The sequence below is a fragment of the Mustela nigripes genome, chromosome 11 (assembly GCF_022355385.1).
Source record: "Mustela nigripes isolate SB6536 chromosome 11, MUSNIG.SB6536, whole genome shotgun sequence".
Lineage (NCBI taxonomy): Eukaryota > Metazoa > Chordata > Mammalia > Carnivora > Mustelidae > Mustela > Mustela nigripes.
This window is the reverse complement of record NC_081567.1, coordinates 13,873,142-13,882,583: the sequence shown is the minus strand read 5'-3', so window position 1 is coordinate 13,882,583 and position 9,442 is coordinate 13,873,142. Positions and strand designations below refer to the sequence as shown.

The window sequence follows — 9,442 nt, the reverse complement described above, 5'->3', positions numbered from 1 at the left end:
TATGAATCAATTTTATATTAGTTCTTTGGTCTTAATATGTGACTCTCAGTTCATGACTATGGAATTTGGGAAAGATGTTATCAACCACTGTTTTTAAAATTTGAGGGGAATATTTTGTCACGTTAAATTGAATTGTTGGTTATGAATCAATTTTATATTAGTTCTTTGGTCTTAATATGTGACTCTCAGTTCATGACTATGGAATTTGGGAAAGATGTTATCAACCACTGTTTTTAAAATTTGAGGGGAATATTTTGTCACGTTAAATTGAATTGTTGGTTATGCACGTAAAACACCACTCCAGCATAGCGCGTTTATAAAATTTCTTGATGTGTTTTTTTCTTTTTTTCTTAGCCAAAGATAATTCTTTAATCTAGGTAAACATTGCAATTGACATGTATTTCTGGTCTTACTCTTCTACCATCTTGCATATAACCAATAAGCACTCAGTTAGAGCACGTTAGGGGCCCTGCATTCTGTCACTGTGGCTTTCACAAAAGACATTGAAGACACAGCCCTGGCTATTTAAGAACTTGGGTGGGGAAACACTCTGAAGAGAGAAAAAACACAGAAGCGATTCTTGGTGTGATGGTTCCTAGACTGATCATTTGTAGGCATCCTCAGCTCCTCACATGGTGTACACAATGGATCATCCATAACTATTTTTTGAGGAGAATGAATAGCAGTCCCAGAAAGGAGACAGATGTGATCTTGAGGGGTGGGATAAGACTTGGGGAAATGGAGGTACTTGCTTCAAATTTTGAAATACGGCCAGAAGTGACAGAGGATCAAAAGGGGTATTCCAGGCTTGTCACGATGGGTTTGAATGGAGTAGAGGCAGTGTGCACGGCTGTCATTAGACGTTGGGTTGAAGGGAGAGTCCTCAGACCTCACTGGCAGAATGGTTTTAGGACCTGAGTGAAGAGAAGACTTGAGATGATCCCAGGGTTCCCGAATGACAGGGATAAAGTCATGGAGAAAAGAAGTCTTTGTGTGGACTTGAATTCTGAGTTGGGCACGTTGAGTGTAAGTTGAAGGTCAGACGACTAAGAGAGGGAGGCAAGTCTTTGCCCAGCTACCTGCAGGGACAGATCGTGGACAAGAGGCTGGGGCTGGACGTCCAGATTTCTTATCCATCAGAGCTGGTGGGTGAAATCACTGGCAAGGAGGAGCCCATCAAGAGCAGTTGCATAAATGAAGACGAGCAGAGAGGCAGGACCTGGTTCTGGAAGACATCCAAGGACAGGGGAGAGCGAGACACAAGAACGTGTCCCCAAACTGCCTCCCCAGACTGAGGTTGTGATCAGCCCTGACTCTCCCCAGGACCTCTGTGGTCCTACCTGCCAAGTGACAAGAATATCTCACTGCTTATGCAACCCTTCAGGTGTGACTCAACACTTGGAAGGACAGATAGGTAGAGGCGTTGGCAGAAATTAAAAAAAAAAATGAACACGTAGTTAAAAAGATGGGGAAATGTGTTTCTCACCAGGCCAGGTTTCAGCCCATACAGATCCACTCTGGTGAACATTCCAGAGTTCCTTCTCTGTCTGATTTCTTTCTTCTGGGCCGTGCTTTATTCCCCACTCCGAGTGCTCTCTCTTCCCTTTGCCTCTGCCTTCGCGCCACCTGTAGCCTGGAAGAATGCTACCTGCCTTCTAGGCTCTGAGCGTTCTTCCCGACCCCCATCCTGGAGGGCAAGGAGCTCCCAGTATTTAATCTGACCCTAAAGTGGAAACCTCACATCTTCCAGGTTCTTCGTAGTTGAACACATACACATTAAGGAAATACTTCTTTGTCTTGACTGCCTCTAGCATAATTTGGACATACTATGATGCTTGCAAGTTCTCTGTTTTTGCCTTATATTAAAGACCCTCTTCCTCATCTGGGGCTGCAAACAGGTTGGGGAAAAGTGAGTAAGGGGGAAAATTGTATCCTGAAATATTTAAATGAATGCAGGAATGCATGGACACCGTGGCATAAGTTTCCTCTCCTGCTGGTCCTCACACAGCTCAGAATTTTATGACTAGCTGAGGAGAACAGAGACAGCTATCAATTCTCAGTAGTCAGCTGTACCCTCCCACACTGCCCCCTCCATCTGTCCTTTCGGAGACAGCGTGAATAAATGGTTCCGTGCATCCAGTCCTTCCTGGGAACAAAGTGCATCTTCCCAGTGCTTGAGTGATTTTTCAGGTATAAGAGAAAGCTCTGTGTGTGCGAATGTTTGCATATGCATGCATATGTGTGTGTTTACTTTGCTACAGTGTTGAAGATGTTAGAGAGGAACAGGGGAACGGCAGCTTTCTGCCTCTGAATATCCAGGCAGGAGATACTGGTATCAGGAGGTACTGATACTCTAGCAAGGAGAAGATTGTTTACTTAAGAGACTCTGGCAAGGGTTCCCACCAGGGATGAAGTCAAGTTTATTTATTTATTTATTTATTTTAATTTTATTTTATTTTTCCAGTGTTCCAAGATTCATTGTTTATGCCCCACACCCAGTGCTCCATGCAATACATGCCCTCCTTAATACCCACCACCAGGCTTGCCCATCCCCTCAACCCTCTCCCAACCTCTGTTTCTCAGAGTCCACAGTCTCTCATGGTTCATCTCCTCCTCCGATTTCCCCCAACTCCCTTCTCTCCATCTCCCCGTGTCCTCCATGTGATTCCTTATGCTCCATACATAAGTGAAACCATATGATGATTGACTCTCTGCTTGACTTATTTCATTCAGCATAATCTCTTCCAGTCCCGTCCATGTTGCTACAAAAGTTGGGTATTCGTCCTTTCTGATGGAGGCATCATACTCCATAGTGTATATGGACCACATCTTCCCTATCCATTCGTCCGTCGAAGGGCATCTTGGTTCTTTCCACAGTTTGGCAACCGTGGCCATTGCTGCTATGACCATGGGGTACAGATGGCCCTTGTTTTCACTACATCTGTATCTTTGGGGTAAATACCCAGTAATGCAATTACAGGGTCATAGGGAAGCTCTATTTTTAATTTCTTCTTAAGCAATCTCCACACTGTTTTCCAGAGAGGCTGCACCAACTTGTATTCCCACCAACAGTATAAGAGGGTTCCCCTTTCTCCATATCCTCTCTAAGAATTGTTGTCTTCTGTCCTGTTAATTTTGGCCATTCTCACAGGTGTAAGAATTGGTATCCCAGTGTGGTTTTGATATGAATTTCCCTGATGACTAATGATGATGAATACTTTTTAATATGATGTTGGTTTCTTACAGATATAGGTAGGTAGGATGGTATACTTGGAGGGTGCATGTCTGATCTGTTTGCTGCAAAATATATTACACCATAGGTTGTAATAGAAAACAACAATAAATGTGTCCAATATCATGGTTTCTGTGGGTCAGGAATGTGAGAGCAGCTAGCTGAGTGGTTCTGTTGTGAGGTGGCGGTGAAGGTGGTGGCTGGAGCTGTGATCATTTGAAGGCTCGACTGGGGCTTGAGGAAGTGCTTCAAGGTGGCTTACCATGTGGCTGGCAAGGTGACATGGGCTGTTGGCAGGAGGCCTCAGGTCCTTGCCACAGGGACCCCTCCATAGTGCTGCTTGAGTACCTTCATGACACGGCAGCTGGCTTCCCTCAAAACAAATGATGCAAGAGAGCACAAGGCAGAGGCGATGGTTCTGTGTACGGCCTCCTCTTGGAGGTCAAACTCCATCATTTCTGGAACATGCTCTTGGGTACACGGCCATTCCTGTTCGGCAAGGGAGAGGAACACCTCCTGGCGAATACCCAGAGCCATCAGTCGTCGGGGCCATCTTGGAGACTGACCACTGCAGAGGGTAAAGACTCTGTAATTGGCTTCAGCTTCTGGTCTGACATTGCCACACAGCCTTTGGTTTTCCCCAGCCTTTGGTTTCTTCCTACCTCAGAGAAAACCTGTGACCGTGGCTGTTCTGTGTTCTGAGAAGCGATCCTAGCAGGCACGAGGCTCATCTTGCTAATTGAAACCATTTCCCTGTGCTCTCTCCTCACTGGCATTCTAGCCCACAGTGCCAAGAGGAAAATAAAATCAACTGGGATTCTGCTCAACAGCTTTTTATCAGCTGGTGCTCATCCTAAAAGTTAAGAGCTGCTGGCTCTGTGCAGGAAATTGGTTATCAGTGAAGGTGGGATGTAATTGTCTACAAACACAAACCCCTTCCCAAAGAGCGTGATCTGAGGGCCAGACCTCAAGGTCTCTGGCCTCCCAGGGCACACAGCCCTCTGAGGTTGAGGCTCCTAGATTTCTTGGCAGCCGGTGCAGAGCCTCTCTCTTATGTAGCAAATAATAATTGCTGGAAATTTTTATTGTATTCTCACCCTTCATTCATGAACTTTGTGTGTTTCCCTCACTGCAGCGATCTGCTTGGGGAGCAGATGTGGAACAGTTTTGAAGTCAGCCTTAGGACTTGTGTGTTGACAGTGGACAGGAGGCCAGGGAAGGCTGGAAGGGGCTGGGACTCAGGACAGGGTGGTTTGAGTGCTCGGTGTTTTGGGTTGATAGCGCCTGCAAGGGGGTGGGGTCCTCCGAGTCACTGCTGTTCTGCCATTCGTTCCTGCTTTGCACGGTGACGCCACCTGTAGCCAAAAAACGAGTCGTGAATACAGGAGATGCTCCCTGGTGGCAGGGGACAGAGCCCTGCTCCTGCGTCACAGGCTTACCTGAGTTACTAGGGCAGTACCTTACTCTTCTCCGTGACCTCCAGGCCTGTACAGAGCTGATCTTCACCGAGTTTGCAGACAGCATGCCAGGGCGAGGATGGTGGCAGGGATCTGGGCGTATCAAACAGCTCTCCCAGCCCCGGGGTCCAGCCAGCACTTCTGTTAAACTCTTCTCCCACTGAAGAGAGAGAGGAGTCCGTCTTAGCAAGGAGAGCTCAGATTTGTCTTCCTGGGAGGACAGGTAAAACACGTAAGGCTCCTTCGCTACCAGATTTTTATATGCCACAACAATGCGGATGTGTCAAGACTTCACTGGTTTAGACTTTCTGTCTTAAATAAAACACATAAATATATGAGCAAATGGGTCCGTTCGCTGGATGCCACCGGGTGTACGGGAACACGTCTGAAGCTGGGGGTCAAGGAACAGGAAACTTATAGGGGCTCCCTGGGTTCCGAGCATGCCCCAGAGTATTGTCTGACCATCCTGAACCTCACTTGCCTATGCATATGCGAGCGGGCCACTGTCATAGCTCGCTAATCTCACGGCCATGTGCAGTGTCCAAGACACTGTAAGTTGTCCTCACATAAGCATGTGTGGGATGCCCAGCCCCAGATATGGTCCAGATCAAGGGCTGCTACGCTGACTTCTCCAACGCCAGGCCTGCTCGGCTTGCTTTCCGGCTGTCCACTCCTCCCCATCTGGTGGGAGAAAAAGCAGCAGATGTAGTGAAGCACCTGCAGCTGTTCCACAGGAACCTCTCCAGGCTTGGCCTCTGTCCCTCCATCCGAGACCCTTGCTCTGGTCTCACGCCTTCCCTGCTTTTCCATCTCTGCTATGGTCTCAGACTCCTGGTCGCCGACCTGTGCTCTGACCTGAAGACCAGTCCTTCCCAGCCCGGGTCCCAGGCTTTTGCTTGGGACATTCCTGTGCCCGTCCCCGGGCCCTGGCCGAGACGAGCAGGGAGGTGTGCTTAAAGTTCTTGACTCATGGGCAACTGAGAGCACTTGACATTCCATGCTTGGGCCCTATGAACAGGGCACTACAAAAAGCTACATTATGACCCAGATCTGTTACGCACAAAAATATGGGAAAGAAATGTATCAGAACATTAACAGTGATTTGCCGTGTGCAGTAGGATGAGTGATCCCATCTTCCTGTATTTTCCGGAATCTCAGCAGTGGGCACGCATCAATTCTGTCACCAGAAAGAGAAAATGAAAGGAAAGGAAATGCAGCTCAGTCAAGAATCTTAAGTATCTGCAATATTTTCATTTGTAAAACCAAAGATTACCTGGCCCACGAGGCTTACTGTTGGTAAAGCTTGCAGGTCAAGCAAACGAAGAAACAGAAGAAATCTTGTCCTGTGGGGCATTTGTTGCATGGGGCTGAGATCTAGAAAACACCCAAGATCTTTACTGAGTGTTAAGAATAAATTGCATTCTGAGTCTCTCCTCACATCAAATCTGGCACCAGCAGGATCGTTCTCCCCCCAGTATTTTGTCTGAGTTTCGGATCCCAAACTGCTGTGCCCCAGATCTTCATCATCGAACAGAACCTAACTAGCTTCAGAAGCGGGGCCCGTCATGAGGCCTGTTAGATTGACAGCAACTGCCTGAATCCCCAAAGCGGTTTTACCTGTGAGACAGGGAGTATGGAACCCATTAGCCTCGGCCCTGGGTCTTGAAGTGTGGTTCCTGACTGGGCAGCTCCAGCACCGCCTGGGACTTGTTAGAAATGCACGTGTCGGCGCCCCACCCCAGGAATGCTGAATCAGAAACCCGGGGCTGGGGGGCCAGCAGCCTGCATTAGAGTAAGCTCCTTGGGAGGCTCTGACGCCTGCTCCAGGTTGAAAGCCCGTGAGCCACTGAGATTTTAGGGAGCCTGGCATGTGGGACGTGCATCTGGTCCCACTTACTGGTCTGATCTAGACCTTGGTAGTGGGGGTTTTCTTTTATTTATCCTTATTCTTGGGTGTGATTGACTGTTAGTCTGTAAGTTTTAACTGTTTTTAAAAGGGAGGGAAACCATATGTCAATAGGTAGCTAGTTTCAAAAGCAGAAATGCCTTTCTATGCATTAAAGCAGTGGAAGAAACATAGATAAAAGTTTTTCTTTTAATTTAATTTTTTTTCTTTTCTTTTCATTTAATTTTATTTTTCTCAGTGTTCCAGAATTCATTGTTTATGCACCACACCCAGTGCTCCATGCAGTCCGTGCCCTCCTCAATACCCACCACCTGACTCCCCCAACTTCCCACTCCCCGCCCCTCCAAAACCCTCAGTTTGTTCCTCAGAGTTCACAGTCTCTTATGGTTCATCTCCCCCTCCGATTTCCTTCAATTCCCTTCTCCTCTCCATCTCCCGATGTCCTCCGTGTTATTCCTTATGCTCCACACATAAGTGAAACCATATGATAATTGACTCTCTCTGCTTGACTTATTTCACTCAGCATCATCTCCTCTAGTCCTGTCCATGTTGCTACAAAAGTTGGGGATTCATCCTTTCTGATGGAGGCATCATACTCCTTAGTGTATATGGACCACATCTTCCTTATCCACTGGTCCGTTGAAGGGCATCTCGGTTCTTTCCACAGTTTGGCGACCGTGGCCATTGCTGCTATGAACACTGGGGTACAGATGGCCCTTGTTTTTACTACATCTGTCTCTTTGGGGTAAATACCCAGTAATACATAAAAGTTTTAAACTGGGGCACCTGGGTGGCTCTGTCGGTTAAGCGTGCAACACTTGATTTTGGCTCAGGTCATGATCCCAGGGTCGTGAGATTGGCCCCAGTGCAGAGTCTGCGTGACATTCTCTCTCCCTCTGCCCCTTTCCCCACTCATACTCTCTTTTTTTCTCTGTCAAATAAGTAAAATCTTAAAGGTATTAAGCTATTAAATTTGAAGAATATTTCAAAGAAATAGGGCAAATACGGCACTTGACAGAAGAAAACAAATGTGAGAGCCACTGCTGACACAACATGGACGCCTAACAGGACGGTAGATGGTGCAGTGAGGAGCAACCGTCCGTTGTTCCGTATTTCAACAAACACACCAAGACAGTCCAGGCTCACTAGGAATCTAAGAAATGTTAAAGTGGTGACTGAGTAACAGTTGTCACCTGTCAGACCGGATGGAGAAGGATAGAAGTAGGGGACCCTCAGCGCCGCCACGGGCGCGTCAGCAAACTAATGCAAACTGCTGGTAGAAATGTGGATTGTACAGCTTTCCTGAAAGCTATCTGGTGATGCTTAGTTACAACTTTTCCAGTGTTAAACCCTATAATTAAAAACAATTCCATGTCTAAGACTCTGTCATATGAAATTAGAGATGTAGAAAAGGCACTTACAGAGATGGAATATTGTACAAGTGTTTAAAATAATGTCTTCACTCTACGGTCTGTAGAGATTGAGCGCACAGCCTAATTACATGGCTGTTCTGCATCCGTTATCAGTCCAGTTATATGCATAGACAAACACTGGAGAAAATGCAGTAATTCTGACAATGTTCATAATTATGGATTGGAATAAAGGTGAATGTCATTTTTTTCTTGATCCCTATTTCTGTTTCCTGAAATTTCTACATTAGACAGTATGATCTAGTCTGTTATTAGTCAATGAAATTAAAAAACTTCAAATTAACAAAATTGTATTATAAAACAACCGTTTTCAGTGGTTAAAAAAAAAGTGGAGTTTCTAATACACGGGCCCATTGTTGTGGTAACCAAAGCACAGAGTCGGGATGGGAGAATGAAGGCATATAATCCAAATCACAGCCATGAGCCATCCCGAATCTCCCACGTGACCCCCGCCCCCTCCAGCATGTCAGTCACCTTATATCCAATGATTATGCTGAAAACTCCCACTTTAGATGAAAGTCTAAATTGAATTTATAATCAGGAAAAATTGAAAACAATTTTTAAAACCCTTTCTAAATAAATTCATGACTGGTCCTTGAGTCTGTGGCAGGGATGGGCTGACATGTGAGCTTGGCCAGGAAGAGGAGAAGGTCACTGGTCACATTCTCAGAAAAGGGCTGCACCAGTGGCTTCATCCTTATGTCCAAATAGAATCTTGCTGAGTTTGTTTGTTTTAACACCTGTTAAACCTGTTGTTGCGGGTTTCTGAGGTGTGCAGCGTGTTGAGTCCACATCTCTGTATGTCTTGGGCTGTGCTCACCGTAAGTGTAGTGTTAGAGCTCCTCTTAATTGTAACTTGGAACCCAGTGCAGGGCTTGAACTCACAACCCGGAGATCAAGCTCTGAGCCGAGATCAAGAATCAGACGCTTAACTGACTGAGCCATTAAGGGCCCTGAATCTTCCCAAGCTCTTTTTTTGTTTTTTTGTTTTTTTTTTTTTTTTAAAGACTTTATTTATTTGAGAGAGAGATAGTGAGAAAGGGAGCACCAGCGGAGAGGGAAGGAGAAGCAGGCTCCCTGTAGAGCAAGGATCCTGATGTGGGGCTCGATCCCAGGACCCTGGGATCATGACCTGAGCTGAGGTCAGACACTTAACCAGCTGAGATACCCAGGTGCCCCTTCTTTAGTCTGTTTTGAAAATTTATATTATCCTCTGGAAGTTTCCAATTCCTTAAAGTTACTTAATTTACGAACATGGAATTGTACACAGAAGTGTCTAAGAATTTCTTTACAAGTGTCTTTTTACCACTACTACATCTTCTTAGTTTTCTTATTTTCTAGTTTTATTGAGAAATAATTGACCTACAGCTCCGTATCAATTTAAGGCATACGTCACGATGATCTGGCTTACGTATAT

General features: G+C 46.0%; 1 protein-coding gene across 5 annotated transcripts in view; it reads left to right on the top strand.

Moving 5' to 3' along the window:
* Window positions 1–9,442, top strand: part of CALN1 (calneuron 1) — a 486,412-nt gene that overhangs the window by 315,825 nt on the left and 161,145 nt on the right. The gene's annotated exons all lie outside the window — the stretch shown is intronic.